This window comes from Sorex araneus, chromosome 4 (genome assembly GCF_027595985.1).
Source record: "Sorex araneus isolate mSorAra2 chromosome 4, mSorAra2.pri, whole genome shotgun sequence".
Classification (NCBI taxonomy): domain Eukaryota; kingdom Metazoa; phylum Chordata; class Mammalia; order Eulipotyphla; family Soricidae; genus Sorex; species Sorex araneus.
The window spans coordinates 215,630,384-215,649,436 of record NC_073305.1 but is presented as its reverse complement, the minus strand read 5'-3'; the positions used below and the strand labels follow the sequence as shown (position 1 = coordinate 215,649,436).

Sequence of the window (19,053 nt, the reverse complement as noted above, 5' to 3'; positions counted from 1 at the left end):
GGGAGTCTGCCCAGCTTTCTCCGCTCCCGGCACCCAGGGTTTGGGAAGCAAGGTCTCACCTGCTCCTGGGTCCCCCCAGTTTGGAGAACCGCGGGCTCTGTCCCCACTAGTGGAGGTGACGGGCCGTCGCATTTCTAGGAATGCCCCTGTCACTGCCTGCATTCGGCGGGTTTCTAGGAAGGGCCCCCTCTGCTCCCCCTGCAACCCCACTCCCGCAGGCCCCCGCCCCCACCCACCACCGGGCGCTGCCTCCCAGGCTCTGGGCTTGGTCCGGGGACTGGGGAGGAGCCGCCTCCCCTGCGTGGCCAACCCCGAGCTGGCCCAGCCCCCGGACGGTCGGCCGGAGGGCGTGGGGGAGTGGGGGGGGGGCGCGCGTGCGGGCAGCGGCGGGGGGCCGGGGGCGCGGCTTGGTGGCGGCCGGGTGCAGCGTCCGCTCCGCTCTGCTCTGCGGAAAAGGGTTTTCTCCGCCCCCCGCCCATCACTGGGATCTGGGGGGTGGGGGGGCGGGATTTTCCGTGCGAGTGCCCCCCTCCGCGGCCGGGAGGATTTGAGGCTGCAATCCAGGCGGAGGCTGCAGGGCCCGGGTGAGGTGCCCCCGGCTCCTCGCACGCCTCCCCGGAGCTCTGGAAGGCGCAGCCCCAGGGGACCCTCCCTGCACCCCCGGAGCTGGCAGCCTCGGTGAGTCTCCCCCTTTCCCAGCAGCCAGGCCCAGGCAGGGCCCCGCGGCAGGTGGGTGTCCCAGGCCGACCCCAGGGCGGAGGGGGTGCGGGGCGTCTGGCCCGGGGCTGGGGGTTTGGAGGGCCGATGGGGGGCTGCGGGAGGGACTGTGCCCTTCCAGGCTAGCTGGGTGCGCGCTCGGCCGCCCCAGCCCCCTCGCCGGCTCCCCAGAGGGGCGTGTTATGAGGGGAAGGTGGATTGGGGGTGCGAGGCAGTCAGCCCCCCACCTCCCTCCTACTGGGCAAGCCAGCCCTGCCGCCCCACCCGGGAAGCCCCCTCTGGGGAGAGACCCCCCCCAGCTCCGCCCGCAGCTCCACGTGCGCCCCAGGCGAGCTGGCACTGCAGGGGGCGCCCGCGCCAGCCTGGGGTGGGGTGGGGAACCGGGCCCAGGACCTCGGTCCGAGACCGTGCAGGACAGTCCCCGGGAGAGTCACCTCCTACCCCAAAGTAAAGTTGGCGCCGTGCCCGCGGCCCCTGCCTGCCAGCCCGCGGCAGCCATGGCGCGTTGCTGGCCTTGAGCTATTTGCCGAGTTTTCAAACCCTGAATTCCCGGGTGGCCACTGGGGTGTCTGGGCTGGAGACCACACCAGGTTGCTCCGGTGAGAGTTCCGGAGGGGAGCGAGAAACAGTGGACGGGGCAGGAAGTGGCATTTCGATTCGGGGGGTGGGGGCGGTGGACACTCCAGGCTCCTGCCTCCCCAGCCCGCCTAGGGAGCATGGGAATGTGCCGGGTCTTCCGAGAACACATCCATATCTATCACTTATTTTCAGAAGTGGGAAAGGGGGCTTAAGATGGGGGGAAAGGGAGTGTCTTGGGGGGAACCCGGAGGCTAGCTGGGCTATTAGGGTGGAAATCTGGGGGAGCAGCAAATTTATCTTTATTGAAAGACAATTAAGGACATAAATTCCTAAACTTTAAGTGGATGTTGTAGGGGAGCACCCCTTTCCACGGTATTAAGGTAACTTTGGGGTACCCCGCGTGTCCCCTGGGAAGATTCCTTGCCAACCATGGGGCAGGGGGCGAGGAGGGCAAGAGGAGCTGCTTTCCAGAGCTCCCGTCTCCCCCTGCAGGGAGCCCCAGCCCCAGTGCGTCCAGAGTTCCCCCCCCCCCCCCCCGAGGCAGCCTGCCCACCCTGCAGTGGAGAGAGAGGGTTTGGAGGCTGTGGACCCAGAATCGGGGTTTTGAGGGCGAGATGTGTTTGTTTTATCCAACTGGCCCACAAAGTCCCGCTTTTGGGGTCACCCTAAACAGCGAGGGATCCAGGTCCCCCCATGGAGAGTGAAGGCAGAGCCCGGAGCCTCCAAAATGCATCAAAATCCTCTGGCGGCCACGGGGGAAGGGAGTTCCTGTTGGTGGAAGCAGAGGGCGTGCGCCGAGGGCTCGGGGGTGTCTTGTCTGCACGCCGGTGCTTGGCTCTCAACCTGCACAAGGGCCGAGTCCCTGAGGCCAGGACGACCTAAACAAGGTGCAAGTGCCCCCCCCCGCCCCCCGCCGCCATGCCATGGATGGCTCAGCTCTTTCGGTGCATGGATCTGAAGGGCACGAGTGGCACATTGGTTATGTCAAAGCTTGACAGCCTCCACCCCCCACCCCTCGCCAAACTGCAATGCCATTCCGTTCCTCTCTGCCTTCGCCTGCCTTTGCAGCGGCAGTGTTCGCTTGCAACACTTCGCCACCTCCTAGGAAACCGAACCCCGCAGTTCACCTGGAAGTCTCTGAGGCAAGGGGCAGTGGGGACGGAGGGGTACCAGGGGCCCTCCCAGAAATAAGAACTAGCTCGAGTCGTGTGATGGTGCACAACGCAACACGGCCTCCAGCCCTCACCGACAGACACTCCCCCCTCCCCCCCCCCGCCCCATCGTTATTGGCAAACCCAGATTTCGTCCGAGTTCACGGCCTCGGCTCTGAAAGCCAGCCCTCCCCGGGAAACGCACATGCACCGCGTCCTTGAGATGGGGTGTATTTAATGGAAGGGGCACAAGTACACGCTGTTGACATTTGCGCTCCTGGGGTACCTGGCAGAAAAGCGTTCTTTACTTTCCCCGTGACAGGGGACACCGTGAAACAGCACGGCGGGGCACTGGGCTGGGAAACTGTCATGTTGTGAAAGAGGCTGCGTGTGTTCTGCTGAGCGCCGGAGAGCTGGCCCGCGGACCTGAGCGGCTTCGCTAAATAAGAACTCGCCAAATTAGCCTTTAATGATACTTCTACAAATAGGGTGTTTTCTGTGAATTAATGAGGCCGGCATTAACCTTGAAGGTTGGGCCAAGACACAGGGCTGTACCGGAGCAGCTGCAGCGGTGCGTTCACAGTACAGAAGAGTTGAGGATGGGAAATGGAAGATAATTCAGTAGCGAAAAATCCGAGGAGCCCCCCCTTAGCCCAGGGTACTTTGTGCAGGACAGTCCTGGCTCGTACACAGCCTACAGCAAACATGCATGCAATTACGGATCAGTTCAGAGAAACCACACACACTCACACACACACACACATACACAGTGGAAACAAGCAAAGTAGTATGGGGAAGAGATTTTAAATCGCTGCCCTCTGCGGCGAGAAGTCAGCATTAATTCGCAAAGAATCACAGCTTCTTTTCAGGTTTGTGCCTTCACCCTCGCCCCCACCAGCCAATAAGGGGGGGCAAAAATCTATGTGAACCTTTGAGACACACTGAATACATTTGGCTTCTCTCCTTTTCGGCTCTGTGTGAAATTTCATTAAGCTGCTGAAACTCACCCCCCAGAAGTGTGGATTTTAGGTATATGGGGGGAGGGGCAACTCAACTGAATTTAGTTCTAAGCGATACACAAGCGATAGCTAATTATGTTTCCATAGCTGGAGAGTGTCACTGGGGTAGGGGGGTAAGGAGAGGCAGCACCAAAATGGACGCGCACAAATAAAACTCAGGACTCAAACCAATGGGAGTTGGCCAAGTGGCCATTCCAACGCTTTCGTGCTAGCTCCCAAGCACTGCCAACCCCCACCTTCCCCTTAAGAACAGAGAGAGATGCTGGTCCGACGGCTCACCGTGTTTTAGCGGGATTGCAGAGCAAATACAGCTACTTCAGACACCTTGGGGGAAAGCTGGGGAAACATGGAGGCAAACTCCGCTCCCAACAGCACGTGCCGGAGCCAGAGAGTGTGCGGGGGTGGGGGGGGAGAAGGTGCTTTGTCCTGCTGAGACCAACCAGGGCTCAGTCCCTACACGAACCCCCCACGCGTCAAAAGGAGTGTTCCCTGAGCACAGAGCCAGAAGTCAGCCCAGAGTACTCTGGCTGTAGCCCCCAAGACCACCACAACAAAATCAAACAAAAGTCACTTGCCAGAGATACACACGAAATGAGTGCTAACTGGAATGTTCTTTCATCCCAAACTTGAGAAAATGTAAAAAAGTCCTTTTTGGCTTGTCTTGGAACAAGGTAAAGATAGGCCGGTACAGAGCTGATGTGCATAGCCAGGGGACAAACAGGCGTTTCCCGCAAGTGTCTGGGAGAGAGCTGCAGGGGCAGACTCTGAGTCCCTCCCTCACCCTCTGCTGGGCCCCTTGGCTCAGCCAGTCAGCAGTGGCTGCCTCTAAGCGCACACGCACCCACTGCCAGACCTCGGAAACGAAGTTTCTGACTTTATATCCTCTCACTTATAAAAACTTGAGCTCATGTAAATTTTTTTTTCTTCCTGTGTGGCTTCATTACAGGAGAGAGTGGGGGGTGGTGGAAGAGGGAAGGAGAGAGACAGAGACAGAGAGAGACAGAGAGAGCGCCTAGAATCTGGAACCCCTGCTGGCACACCAGAAAGCCAGTGCCAGGCTCTATGGACATAGGGGCACACTAGACCTTTCTTGGGGCTCTGGAGCAAGCCGTGTATGGGGTGAAGTTGTTTGGGTTTTTTTTGTTTTTTTTTTTCTGCTTAGAACAGGGTATGAGCTCAGTACCCAGACCTTACTGGCCTCTCTGGTCAAAGAGCCCTGGGCCAGTGCCAGCCCGGGCTGGGACATGGCCTTCCAGCCACCCCTAGGGCCCCAGCCACCCCCAGACAGGTGCCAGAGTCTCTCCTCCTGGAGAGGAGGCGCCTCGGGGGCTACACGGGGCTGCCTGGGTCTCCGGAGACTGCTGTGGGGAGGGCTGCGCCCACTCTGCCTAGCGCATGCTCCCGACACTGCAGGAGACAGACCAGGAAACAGGCTCTCTGAGGGGCTGGGCGCCAGTCGGTACGTGGAGGAGTCACAGATGCCCCTTCTAGAAGGCTCAGAGCGTGCGTGGCTGGGCCTGGGCAGCCTCGACTTTGCTTTCACTACCTCCCGAGGGTGGGTGGCGGAGTCCCCTGCACCCACCCATCCAGATAGCCGCCCGAGCCCCTTCAGAGCCCTCAGGGGCGATCAAGACCTGCCAGGAGGGTAGAGAGGAGGCTGGAGGGCCAGGCGGGTGGATGAGGAGACCAGCCACAGAGAAAACTGGGGGTACAGTGTGCCACATGCGTGTGCCCAGGCCGTCCCCGGGTTTCTGACTGGCTCTCTGAAGGCACAGACGGGACGGTCACAGGCCAGACCATATGTCCGCCCCAAGAAGATTTTTAGGTGTGCCTGAGAGTATTTTAGGTGGGCCAGCATGAGAGACAGGCCTGGCCGAGGGGTCCCAGAGCTTTGGGGCCACACCGCAGGGGCACAGGGGCCCGCCAGCACTCGGGGTGAGGGGGTGCTGCTGCTGTGTCAGGAAGGCTTCGCGCCCCAATTCTGTCTAGAGGACCCTCAGACTGTCCCCATTTACTGAATTCAGAGAGGTCCTCACTTGCCTCTCCCCTAGGGCCCAGCTTAACCCCTTCAAGGTCAAAGGTGCTGACTGAATGGTGGGGACAGGGGCTCCTGCAGAGACCTCCAAGGCTCTGGCGCCCTGGGGTGGCCTGGCCTGCCCTGAGCCCTGCAGCCCTCACAGTCGTCCTGGCGGGTCTGTCTGTGAGGCCCCGGTGGGCCCTGCCATCACCTCAACTGGCTTTCCGGAGGTCACACATCGCCTTGGAGAATGGTATCTGAACCTTGATGGGGGGTATCCAGACCCTGAGATGGGGGGGGCGCTTGGGGGGGGCGCACTGCTGTCGGAGCTCATGATGGGCTCCAGAGCCAGACTGGAGCCGCCGCACCCCAGGAAAATGCCGTCGTGTTTCTAGTTTGCTCTAACTTGTGCATTTTTCCCCTAATTTTAGTTCTGGCTCCTGGGGCCACCACTTCCTGCCCAGCTGGTGCATTACCGCAGGGAAAATGAGGGACTTTTGGGGGCAGATGTGTTTCCATTCCACTATCATAATGCCCCTAAAAATCCTTATTGCTCTTGCAGTATTCCTCAGGGGTCCCCGGGCCACCTCTGCATGCCTCCAGCAACTCAAGGAAGACAGAGCCCCCTTCCTTCCCAGTCCCCTGCTCCCCACTCGCTGCCCCCCAGCCTCTGGGCGGGCTCCGACACACGGGGAGCTGGTTCCCCGCTGGAGAAGTGGACACCGGGCAGGCTCATTTTCTGCCCTCCAGCACCCGGACGCTGGCGCTCGGGCCTGGGAAACAGGCCGGCTGTGGTTCCTGTCAGCCTTGGCTCCGGAGGCTGCCGGAGGGAGGTGGGGGAGATTGGAAAAGAAACAAGTGTGACCTGTTGGACAAGGAGACCTGCAGAGCAGCGCCTCCCAGCAGCGCCCGGGGTCCTCACCTTGGCAGAGGGCCCTCGGCTCACGTGCCTGCCAACTCTGAGACCAGCACTTGGCCCACACTCTGCCTCGGTTTCCCTCTTTGAGTCAAGGGAGGGCCAAGCCCACCCCATGAGAGGTCAGTCTGCTGAGCTCAGGGCATCTATGAGCACCGTAGGGGCTTTGAGCATGGGGGAGCAGGAGCACTGAATGTGCGGAGTCTCGGGCTGGTACTAACATGCCTGGATGAGGGAAGGGAGCTCACAGCCGGCGCCGCCGGAAGCTGCAGCGCAGTCGGAAGCAAGCTTCCTGGATCGGCTTGCTCTACTCTGTGCCTCTGCTGTGTCGCTCCCGGGGAAGTGGCTCAGCCTCTCTGGGCCTCTACTTCTTAGCCCACATTGTGGATCCGAAGTGTATCAAGTATGATACACTTGATTGAGGACCTTGAGGTTCTTGAGGATCTGGGGCTACATCCAGGGATGCTGGGGGAGAGGCATACGGGATCAAGGCCCGGCTCCAGCATGCAGAGCATGAACTCCGGCCCTCAGCCATTTCCTTAGCCCCGACCTGATGCCTGGTGAAAGAGGCACATTACTCGGACGGGCACTTCTTTGTCTGGCCTATTTCTATGTAGAGCAAGTGGTTGGCTCCGAGTTTCAGACAGGGATCTGAGAGCCCTCTGTCATATCGATGTATTGAAGTTAAACATGCTGGCTCTCTTGGGAGGCAAATGTGAGTGAGACACTAATAGATCAATACTAGCTGGTCATGTGTTCTGAGGATGGGCTGAAATCAAGCGAGTGCTTTGCAAATTTCCACTGGCCCCTAAGTTTGCGGCTGTGACTTGGGGTGACGAAGCACGTGTGAAGGTCTGTGCTCGGTCCTCAACGCTGCAGTACCACCAAGCGTGCCCCCTCCAGCCCCCAGGCCCCAGCAGTCCTTAGTCTGTCTTAGGGATTTCTTTGGTAAGGGGAGGGGTCAGAGAGAGTTCAGGGGGCCATCTGCACTCGAACGTCACGTGCCCTTCGTTTTGGGGGGTAAAGGAGAAGGTGTCTGCCCTTCCCAACATCCCTGCAGCTCCTCTCCTTTTGTTCGACTCTCAGTTTAGGGTCCTGTTGCCCCAGCAGCCTCCTTCCTGTCCAGCTTGCTCTCTGAGTCCTAGAGTTCTCAGCAAAGTGAGGAGGGGGGTGAGCAGGATCTCAGGGGAGGTTGGAGGTCATGGGGATCACAGCTACCACCCCAAGGGCCAAGGGCTGGACAGGGCATCTCAGAGCACTGCCTGGGGGACAAGCTCCTCACCTGGTCCCTGGGATTGTGATCTCACAGCATAATCAGGGCTTGGCTGACCACCATAGGGATGGCTCATGGGGGAGAGGAGTGTTGCTGGGGGTCAGACACCAAAAGACCAGGCCCAGCTGCCAGCCCGGCTCTTACCCCTCCCTGCATTCCACAGGGACAGTGGGCTGGCCCTAGGGGCACCCCTTCAGTGCCTCTCCCCCCTCTACGCATGGGGAGAACCTCCCAAGAGAAAAGCTAAGTGAGGAGGAGATGGTCTCTTGAGCTGGGGGCCGCCCTCCAGCCCTGCAGCTGGAGGTGAGAAGGGCCGCAGCTGAATCGTGCCCACCCCTCTGCATGCACTGTGCCAAGGCCCAGGGGCCACGGGGACCCAGACGCCCAGCCTTCTGGGCTTCCAGTGGATCTGAGGTGGGGGCAGATGAAGGCAGAGAGAGAAAGAGAGAGACTGGCACGTGACCTGGGCAGTGGCAACTGGCAGGACAAGCACAGGCAATGTGCTTGGGACACTTGGGCCTGTGGCCATCACAGACCCCCCCGAAGCCATAGGGTCCTTGTTGAATCTGGATCCTTCCACCACTAACCAGGTGTGACCTCAGGCAAGTTCCTTCTCCTGTTTGGGCCTCAGTTTCCCCATCTACAGGTGCAAGCGAAAGAGCAGCTCCTGGAGCGGAGGGAATACAGCAGTGCCCGAGGGAACGTGCCTGAGCCAGGTGAGTCGAGCTCTTCTGGCGGTGGGAGTTTTGGTCACTACAGCTGACCCTCGGGGAGGCCTCCCCAGCCTCTCCTCAAGGAAACTGAGGCCTGGGCAGCTGGAACGATGTGTCTGGAGGGAGGGGGAGGGACCTGGCTGGAACTCGGTTTGGCTGTGCTGAATGCTCGGTGCGGCAACCTAGAAACTCCTCGTTTCAAAACTCAGGACTCAGGTTTTCACCTTGAGGCCACGGGGCCTGCCTGCCCAGATGTGACTTCTGCCAACACCACCCTCCATCGTGCCACCCGCACGTCATATTGTCATGCAGCCAGTTGCCGAGTGCTTTCCCTATTCAGGACACAGTGCTCTGGGGCAGGAGAGGGGGCTGAAATCCAGGGGAGAGTGTGAAGACCTGATTTCTCTGTGGCCCCAAATAGAAGGCGCAGGGTTCGAGGGCAGAGTTTGTGGCATGTACAGTGCTGGGTTTCCTGGGCCTGACACCCATTAGCAGTCAGTTAATCATGGGGACCCCATGGGAACGGCTGGACACTTGTGTCCCTTCCCAAGCAAAGCTCTGTGAACGTGCCCTTCCAGGACAGGGTGGCAGGGGTGCCCTTTAAGTCTTCCCACCAGCCCCCAGTCCCCTCCAGAGAAAGCTCCTGGAGGTTTGGCAGGTTGAGCTGTGTGGCAGCCCCATAACAGGTGACTTTCTCAGGGTGGGGAGGAGGCACAGCGACAGCACAGATCTCCCGAAGAGCTGCAAAGCTCAGCTGAAAATTCCCGGGGGGCTTAGTTATGGACAAGATCGGGTCCCGGGGCATGAGAGGCTGGGCCACCGTTCCCTGTCTAAAGAGAGCTGGTTGCATTAAAAGTGAGATGATATAGCGGGCAAGGTGCCTGCCTTGCAGAGTCAATTTGGTATGGGTCCCAGCGCCATATACGGTTCCCTGAGTTCACCAGGAGTGATCCCTGAGCACCAACCCAGGAGTAAACTCACCCCATCCAAGAAAGAGAGCACTTTTGTTGATGGATAATTCCTTCACCCTACAGTTCACGCTTCCAGGTACATGACTCAGTGGTGCTGAGTACATTCACAGAGTTGGGCAGTCATCATCAGCCATCTAACTTAGAACCTTTCGTCAATCCCGAAAGAAACCCCATAACCATTAGCAATCTGCTGGCCCCACCCCAACCCACTTTTCACACCCCCCACTCCCAAGCCCTCAGCAACCCTCATCTACTTCTGTCTCAATAGCACTGCCTGCTCTGGGAATGTCATGGAAAAGCAGCCAGTCAGCCCATAATCCTTTGGGACTTTTTGGCTTTTTTTTGGGGGGGAGGGTCACACCCAGTAATGCTCAGGGGTTACTCCTGGATCTGCATTCAGGAATTACTCCTGGTGGTGCATGGGGGACCATGTGAGATGCCGGGGATTGAACCTGGGTCGGCCAAAGCAAAGCAAATGCCCTACCCGGTGTATTATTGCTCCAGTCCCTGTAACTGGCTTCTTTCACTTCACAGTCTGGTCTCAAAGTTGAGCAGGTATAAGACAAGTGACTCTCATTCCAATTTTTTATCTTGGGGGTGGTGGGGGCACTTCCAGCAATGCTCGGGGATTACTCCCAGCTCTGCATTCAGAAATAATCCTAGTGGTGCTCGGGGGACCATATGGGATGCCAGGGATCAAGGCCAGGTGGGCTGCGTGAAGGCAAGCACTTTACCCACGGTGACTACTGCTCTGGACCCTCTTGTTCCTGTTATATGGCCAGCTCAAACCCACAGCTGCTAGCTGCTAGGGTTGTGTATGCTTTTCAACTTATGAGTGCTGCATTTAGAAGCTCACACACACACACACACACACACACACACACACACACACATGCTTTTCTGTGACTAGTGCCCTCCCTTCTCTTGAGTTTAGGTCATGTGTCACTGATTGTGTGGCCCATTGAGGGGAGCACACACCAGGGGATCCTGATAGGCCAAGCCACTGAGCTACAAAGTAGCTCAGTAAGGGTGGCCCATCCTGCATGACACCACAGCCCATCCCATTGACTCACCGAGGGGGTTCCCGGAACATGTTCCTGCTGTTCAGTGCTGCATGCCTGTGCCTAAGAATGAATTTCTGGGTCATATGGTAACTCCCATAATATTCAGAGTAAGCGCCAAAGACTCATCTCATGTTCCTTTCCCAGCTCTGTATCATGGAAACTTCCCACAATGCTGGAAGTAGAGAAAATGCAACCAGGGCGCTCTGCCCTGCGGTCTGGGTCTCCAGCCCTGCTTCCTCTGTCTTCCCTCCCCCACCACATCCCACCAAGTAGCTGGAAGCCCATTCCTAAACTGATTTTTTTTTTGGCTTTTTGGCTCACACTCGGTGATGCTCAGGGTTACACCTGACTCTGTGCTCAGAAATTTTTCCTGGCGGTGCTCAGGAACCATTTGGGACACTGGGGATCAAAGCTGGGTTGGCCATGTGTAAATACCCTACCCACTGTGCTATCACTCTGGCCCCTTCCTGCACTGCCTTTTATGTTGTTGACTTAAGTATCAGAGACAGCATCAGGGTTAAGGTGCTTGCCTTATATGTAGTTGACCCCAGTTAAATCCCTGGCACCCCATAAGGTCCCCATGTACCACCAGAGGCTCACTCCTGAGCACAGAGCCAGAAATAGCTCCTGAGCACCACTAGTGTGGTGGAGGAGGTCAACTTTTCTGCTGTCCCTGCTCTTCAATATCTATTGCACGCACATCCTTGTGTGGATGGAATTTGGGGAAGGAGGAGTAGATGGAGGCAGAGTCTGGCATGGCTAGCACAGGGATGGCACCTGGCTATACCTTTGCAGAAGGAAAGGGCAAGCTCTTTGTTCAGAAGCACTTTCTCACAAGTTCAAGATGACAACAGCAGTAAACCTCACCTCGGTCCTGAACCTGCCACAGGCCACAAGCCCACACAATTAGCTAAAGGTACCCAGGCAGGGATTCAGATGTGGAGATTTGGAGCCCTGGGTGCCAAGGAGAGATATACGTGCCCCTCACCCCAACACCTGGAAAGCTTCCAAGGGAAGTTGGGCCCCCCATGGCCTGTGCAATGGTTCAAGCCCACTGCATTGGGATCTCCAAAAATAAAGATGACCCCAGCTGACATCTGGCCATTTGTCTTCAGCCGTCTTCCCTGAGAGCCTGCAGTTGTTTTATTTGGCCTTACCATTTTGTGCTGGGCTCTAAGTATTCTCTGATGTCACAGCAGATGGCGGGGCTGTGGCCTAAAGAGCAGAGGGCCTGTGGCTAACAGACTGCCCAGAGCAGCAGTAGCTCAGGAATGTCACAGGGGCAGGTGGCTGTGGCAGATGCTGGCCACCAGGACTCAGCCCTGAGCCTGGTGCCCCACCCCCACCTCTGATAAAGCTGTCTCTAAGGACCCTCACCAACCAAATGAACCTATCGCCTGTACTTATTATGGCTCTGCTCACCCCATGAATGCAGCACTTGGACTTAAGACCCCCGCCCCCGCAGAAAACCCCTCAGGATGACACCCGTAAGTATGGTACAACCGAATACTAGGAACATCCTGTTATGAAGCGGGTAGACATGACTGAGAAGGAGGTACCCGGAGGAGGAGGACTGATGAGGACATTTATAGGCAGCACACTGCCTGCTCTCTGGGGATGTTCCGGAAAAGAACAAGGCTTATCCATTCATTAATTGAGCACCCACAGTACTTAAGGGAAGAGTACTGGGCATGCACATAAGGGTGCTCGAGAGAGGCAATTCCTACCCTTAGGAAGGGGGTGTCGGGGGAGATGATTATAAGCCAAAGGTTGTTTTTTTTTTTTAAAAAAAAAAGCAACTTGAAATGTGATAATTACATTTGTTCTTTGTGTTTTGTTTTGTTTTTTTTTGCTTTTTGGGTCACACCCGGCAATGCACAGGGGTTACTCCTGGCTCTGCACTCAGGAATTACTCCTGGCAGTGCTCAGGGAACCATATGGGATGCTGGGAATCGAACCCGGGTCGGCCGCATGCAAGGCAAACGCCCTACCCGCTGTGCTATTGCTCCAGCCCCTGTTCTTTGTGTTTTTTAAAAAAATATTTTTTTACTTTTTGGTTTGGGGTCCACACCAGCACACTTCAGTCCTTATTCCTGGCTCTGCACTCAGGGATCATTCCTGGTGGGCTCGGGGAACTATATGGGGTGGCAGGGATCAAACCCAAGTCGACCGCGTGCAAGGCAAGAACCCTATCTGCTGCCCTCTCACTCCAGGCCCAACAATCACATTTGTAATGACAACTACCACCACAGGTCTGAGTAAATCCTGCTGGCAGTTTGGAGGATTGCAGATAGCAGCAAGGACTGGAGTGGGGAGCAGTGGCCGGTTATCTCTCATTACTCAGGGGGTTACTTCTGACTCTGTGCTGAAGGGTCATGCCCGGCAGTGCTCCCAGAACCGTATGTGGTGCCTGGAATTGAACTGGGGTGGCCTGCATGCGAGGGAAGCACCTTAACCCCAGTGCTCTTGTTCTCTGGCTCCAAGCAGAGCGGATCTCAACAGAGCGAAACTCACTACGGAGGGCTCACAGCAGTGAGACAGAAGCAACACAGCCAAGGCTGGAAGAGGTGGATGGGCCTTTTCCTTTCTCCTGGCACTTTGTTTTATCCTTTTTCCAGTGTAGGGTATGGAACCCAAGCTCTGCACCTGCCAGGCTCCACAGCTCGGCATTTTTCTCCAGCACCACTCACAACCAAACTCCATCCCCACCCCCAGGAATAAGCCCCCAACAGCCGTTTACAGACTCCTCCGTAGGCCACAGTAATTGGTCCATTCACTGACACGTGGCCCAACTTGGCCAATCACAACAGCCCGTTTCTGAACCTGGCACGGTGATTGGCCCAGGTATGGTTGTGGGCCTGAAGCAGGACCAACTGGGCCTTGCCCTCCCTCTTCAGCGTCCAGAACTTCCCCTGGCCACAAAGACTGAGCCCACAGAGCAGAGAGGGAGACGCCTGAGTGGGAGAGAGCCTCGTGCTGTGCCCAGACCCAGAGCCTTCCTATCCCTGGATCCTGGGGCGGCCCAGCTCAGCCTCTCCCTTCACCAGAATCACCAAGAAACCAGCCCCTCATTCTGCCTTAACCCGGGATCCTATGCAGCCCAAAGCAGCATAGTTCAGGCCTCGGACCTGTGCCCTCTTTGTGGACTGCGTGGAGTAAAAGAGCAGGCTATGCTCAGAGCTCACTCTCCCCTGGGTGTGCCGCCTCTAAAAATGAGATCTCAGACACGCGTCCATGCACCCCCGCCCTTCATTCATTCCTCACTGCGTCAGAGCTGAACCCTTGCACCTGAACTTAAAGCCCTACAACCTACACCTGCGGGCCCTGCTTCCCCCAGACCTCATCTCCAGCACTACCTACCTTGCATCCCACCTTCAGCTCCTTCTTGGGCATGGGGGAGGGGGTGCCAGACTGCCATAACACTTTGTCATAACACTGTCACAGTGTTATGATGAAGGGCTGCTCCCCTGTGAGTGGAAACCGGGGTTCATCTCTGCAACCCCAGCCTTTGGCATGCAGCAGGTGGGGTCAGGGGTAGGAGGGAGAGAGGTTGGGGAGGCGTTGAGGCCTCTGATTCTGGTCACTTGGTATACTCGCTTATGTGTGGTGGCCACACAGCTCTGGCCCTCCTCTTCACTGCCACCTCCAGAGAACCCCATTCTCCCAGTTCTTCCCGCCCCGCTGTTCTGTGCTGTAAGGTATGGAACCCGGGTCTGGCACATGGAAGGCCCCTGCTCCTGGCCTCCCGTTCCCTTACCTCACTTCTCTACCTCCTCTCGGCTTTGCCCTCTGCTCACACATGGCTCCCACAACATGCCTCTACCGTGCTGATGCCTAGGAGGTGTCTGTGTATGCAGTGTGCAATTCCTCGTGTTGCCAAGACCCCCAGCCTTCCCAGCTGCGGACCTGGGTCCCCCACGTGCTTCATGATGTTTACTGACGTGCTGGAGGAGGGAGCGATGGCACCTGCCAGGACTGCCTAGGCTGTCTCTCCTAACTGAGCCGCTACAACCACAGGCGTTTATGGTTCCCTGGTGTGCCCCAGGGTGCTTCAAAGGGGATGAGGGCTAGGGGAGTCATTCCTGTCCCCTCCTGCTCATGCTGGTGGCTCTGGAGTCCTTGGCTGGTGGCCGCGTGGCTCTCATCTGCTCCGTCTGTCCGCCTGTGATCTGGTCTGTCTCCGCTTCTCTCTCGGCGTCTAGTGCCCATCTGGATGGTCCAGACCAGTGTTTGTCAGCCACGGGCAGGGCTGCCTCAGGATTCAACTGGTAGGCTAGGAGGACCAAGGCACTGAGAAACGCTGATCTAGAGCGAATCTCCTCTTAAGAGCCTAAACTTTCCTCATCTTTTGAGACTATGGGAATATTCCCAGGGAATAGTTTCAAGCTGCAATTTCTGGGAATGGGAAGTAAGCTCAGCTTTTCTCTCTCTGGGCCACCATGGCGCCCACCCAGGTTATTTGCAGGAAGAAACCAGAAGAGCAAAGAGCCCCCCCACCCCCACCTCCACCCCGTTGTTCCATGGGTTGGCCCAATGGCTGTGGAACAAACAACACTGCTTATTGGATTTATCACTCTTTTTGGAGCGGCGGTGATACTGAAAATATCATCTCAAGGCCAGAAAAATAATATATATAGTGGGTAAGGCACTTGCCCTTGCACACAACTGACCTGGGTTTGAGTCTCAGTTTTCTGTGCACAGAGTCAGGAATACTGGCCAAGTGTGACTCCCCCCCCCAAAAAAATTTTTTTTTCATGTTTCTTAATTATCTCACATTTTAAAATGATATGCTACTGCCAGGGAGACAGTTAGGAGGGTAGAGAGTGTGTTGAGTGTGTGGGGGGCATAAGTTCAGCTCCCAGCACTGCACTGTCACTACACCCCAGCGTCTCCAGGTGCCACCAGGCCCAAATACTGCTAGAAGTGGCCTCTATATGAATAATAACAATGACATCATATGTACAGCAAGGAAAATGCAGAGGAGGGTGACACGGGGAATCCTAGCAGCACCTTTGGGTTTTCCTCACTTTCCAGCCTTCTCTTCTCAAAGGCGGGCCCTCGGGTCATTTCGCACATCCTCTTGGGCTGTCCAAGCAGACTGTGGTCTCTGCTGTGCTCCCGGAAGGATGCGGTAGTCAGGGTAACCACGCTCTCTCCTGACCAGGCAGCAGGGGCTCACTGCCCCCACCTCCCTGGCCTGTGAATTTTCTCAGCTTAAGGGTTGTATGTCTGTTATTTCTCTCCTGTTCCCCACCCCGTGCACTCTTCAAAAGGGGTGGCACCCCCCGGGTGGGGAACTCAGCCCCCGAGACAGTCCCAGCAGCTATCCGACCAGAAGCCTTTCTGAGTTGGGTTCTCCTGACTTGGATTTTTTTTTGTTGAGGGGGGCCTTTACTCGGCCAGTATGGCTTACTCAGTGCTCAGGGCTCAGTCCTGGCTCTGCACTCAAGGATCACTCCTGGTAGTGCTCAGGGGACTATATGAGGTGCCTAAAATTGAATGCAGGTCAGCAGTGTGCAATTCCACCACCCTGCATGCTGTACTATCGCTCCGACTGTTCCTTGGGGTTTTATAAAAGAAGGCAGAGCTTGGGGAGGTAAACCAGCTGCAGGCAGTTGTGCAGCTCAGCATTTATTTCTTGAGTGCAGTTAGAACTTCAATATGGTCAAAACATACTCTCCTTTTAATTTACACAAACAAATATGTTCCCAGACTGACACCTCCGGTGCCAAGTTTCTAGGGGAACCGCCATCCGACTGTGAGATTTTATCAGGCAGTTGAGAGGAGGCGTCGGCTGCTGGGCTGGACCCAGAGCTGGAGTGTGCAAGAGTCTGTCTCAGCTATCGATAAGCCCGTTGGTGCCATCCACGCAGCCTGAGAGACACACGCAAGGGGACAGAACATGCTCGGGTTGGACAAATGCAGTGGAACTAGAGAGACTCTGGGGTGCTAGGAGGTGGAAGGAGAAAAGGCACCAAGAGCCGCCTGTCCGGAGCTGTGCTAAGACTCGAGCCAAAAACTTGACGTTGTTCCAAGAGAGGGGATTAAAGCTGCATGCCATTTGGAGTGATCGCTTAATTGTCTGAGTTGTGGCGAGATCTGTAATAAAATGCAGCCCTTGCAACTGATAACCTCAAGGGGCAACTGCGTGTCTGCAAGGAAGGAAGGAAGGTTTTCTCGGTTTCTCGAAAAGGCTGGGTATTGCTAGCTGGCCTCTGTGGCAGGCTGCTTTTGGAGCCCTTGTTTTCCAGGCAAGTTTTGTTTGTGATTTTTGTCACTTTGAATGATGCTGGCCTCAGGGCATGAAGAAAATTAATCAGTGCTATATTAAATGCCTCGTGGGTACAAGGCCCAGAGTCATCTCTAATTCTGACAATAGCCCACTGAAGCAACTCACTGGTCCCTTTTTATATGGATTGGAAGCTCTAGGGTGTTGGGGAATCTTTAAGAATAGTGCAACCTGTCCAGGATGGCAGCCACTGGCAGCTCTTTGTATTGAAGTGGGTCAATGTTTTTAAAGACTAAGGCTCTGCAGTAGAGCCCCTGTCTTGCATGTGTGAGGCCCCAAGTTTGGTCGCTGACATCACAAATAAGTGAATAAATAAATGAAATCTCAAAGTTCCTTTCTGAAAGGGACAGACAGAATGACTGCACTCATTTGTGGGATATAAAAAAAAAACAGAGTAGAGATTAATACCCAAGGACAGAAAAAACAGGGGCCAGGAGAATTGTCCCATATTTGGGAGCTTGTCACAAGTGTGTGAGGGGTTGAGAGCAGCTAGGATAGAGAAGGGATCACTGTGACAATAATGGTAATAATAGGAAATGATCACTCTGGACAAGAACTGAGTGCTGAAAGTAAGTAAAGGGATATTCGTGATAAGCTTTTAGTATCTGTATTGCAAACCACAATGCCCACAGGAAAGAGCGAGAGAGGGAGAGAGAGAGAGAGAGAGAGAGAGAGAGAGAGAGAGAGAGAGAGAGAAGAAGAAGAAGAAAAGTGCCATAGAGCGCAGAGGCAGGCAGGGGTATAGAGTGGGACTGAGGACATTGGTTGTGGGAAACGGGAAATGTACACTGGTAAAGGGATTGGTGTTGGAACATTGTATGACTGAAACCCAATCATGAACAACTTTATAATTGTGTATCTCGTGGTGATTCAATTTAAAAAGTAAAAATATTTTAACAATTAAATTTTTAAAAAGTTCCTGCTAGGATGTACCAGCAACTCGTGGCAAGGTGCATTCACCGCACGTGCTCGAAGGCCACTACACTGGATGGCGTGTTCTGAATACTCCAGCAAGTGCTCTTGATCTCAGTAGTGCCTGACTTCCTAGGTCGAAGTGCTGTAATTCCAACTCAAGTACCTGGCTGTGCTCTGGGAGTCTTGGCACCGCAGTCAGCCACAGAGCTGATGTCTGTCCTGGCTCCAAGGATGTGGTGTGATGAGGAGATAGGGAGAAACTCTCAGGTCCAGGCCGTGACCAAATTGATGACAGCTGCCACCACAGAGGACGGCCCCACCTGATGTGTCCATGAGTAGACACGTAAGCAGCAGCAGAGAAGGATCCCATAAACTCCGAAAGCAAATGTGACTCTAAGTGCACTTCCAGATTGAGCCATGAACTTGCCAGAAAGTCAATTTACCAGAAGTTTACCCAAGGATGGAAGAACCAGGACTGTCATCAACAAAGGTAGACGGCAGGACATTCTACAAACTACCCACCTTCTCCAATGAAAAAACGGCACATGAGGTGGAAAAGGACAGAGAATCTGCAGACTGAGAAAGACCAAAGAGACACAGCGGCCCCTTGCCACCTGTGGCTCTCCTGGATCCTGATTTGCTAACTGGAGAGAAGACAGTATGGGGCAGGGGAGGGCTCACTCCTCACAGGCAGCTGACCCCAGTTCAGTCACTGGCTCCATATACGATCTCCGAGCACTGCCAGAGGGGCCCAGTAATCCCAGGCCTGCACTGAATCACCAGTTGCTTTGAAGGCGCTGCCACATCACTTGAGCATCACGTGGGGTCCCCCACCCCCCAAAACGAAAACCTTGAAGACAGAGAATTCTGAGTCCTGTATTTTGGCTGATACTGAAGCCTCACTGGTACACTGGCAAATTTCGGGAGCGGAGATGCCTTTTTTAATTCTGGGTTTTGTTTATTTTGTTTTTTTAGTCATCTACTAAAATATTTGCAAAGGCCACTGACTCACATCTGTGACTGGCTTCCATGGCCCTGGGAGGAGGGGGCAAGGTCGGTGGGAACAAGAGTGGCTGGAGCTGGTGGGAGTGAGTGCTTCACACTTTGCGTAATAAAAACCATGAGCAGCAGAGCCCTTGCTTCCTTTCCCTTCCCTTCCCTTCCCTTCCTTCTGGTGGGGGACAGAGGTGGTGTGCCTTCCACTCTTGGCATCTCTGGGGCCAGCCTGGGGGGCCGGTGAGGTGGGGACCAGCAGGGGAAGATACCCATGCTTACACGTGTTGTCATGTGAGGCCTGCCTGAGCAGCTCCCTTTGAGAAGCTCTGGTCGATAACCCCACCCAGGCCCCTTGCACCCCTTCTCTTTTCCCCTGGCAGTTCCTGGGAAAAAAGGAGTCGATGGGTTGCAGAGGGGACAGACCCCCGTTTCT

General features: G+C 55.8%; 1 long non-coding RNA gene across 1 annotated transcript; it reads left to right on the top strand.

Moving 5' to 3' along the window:
* The first annotated feature begins 377 nt into the window (after positions 1-377).
* On the top strand, positions 378-18,747 carry LOC129404266 (uncharacterized). The gene is made up of 3 exons (XR_008629804.1): positions 378-678; positions 8,263-8,388; positions 17,626-18,747. It is a non-coding gene; the product is annotated as an uncharacterized LOC129404266 (long non-coding RNA).
* Positions 18,748-19,053: the final 306 nt, after the last annotated feature.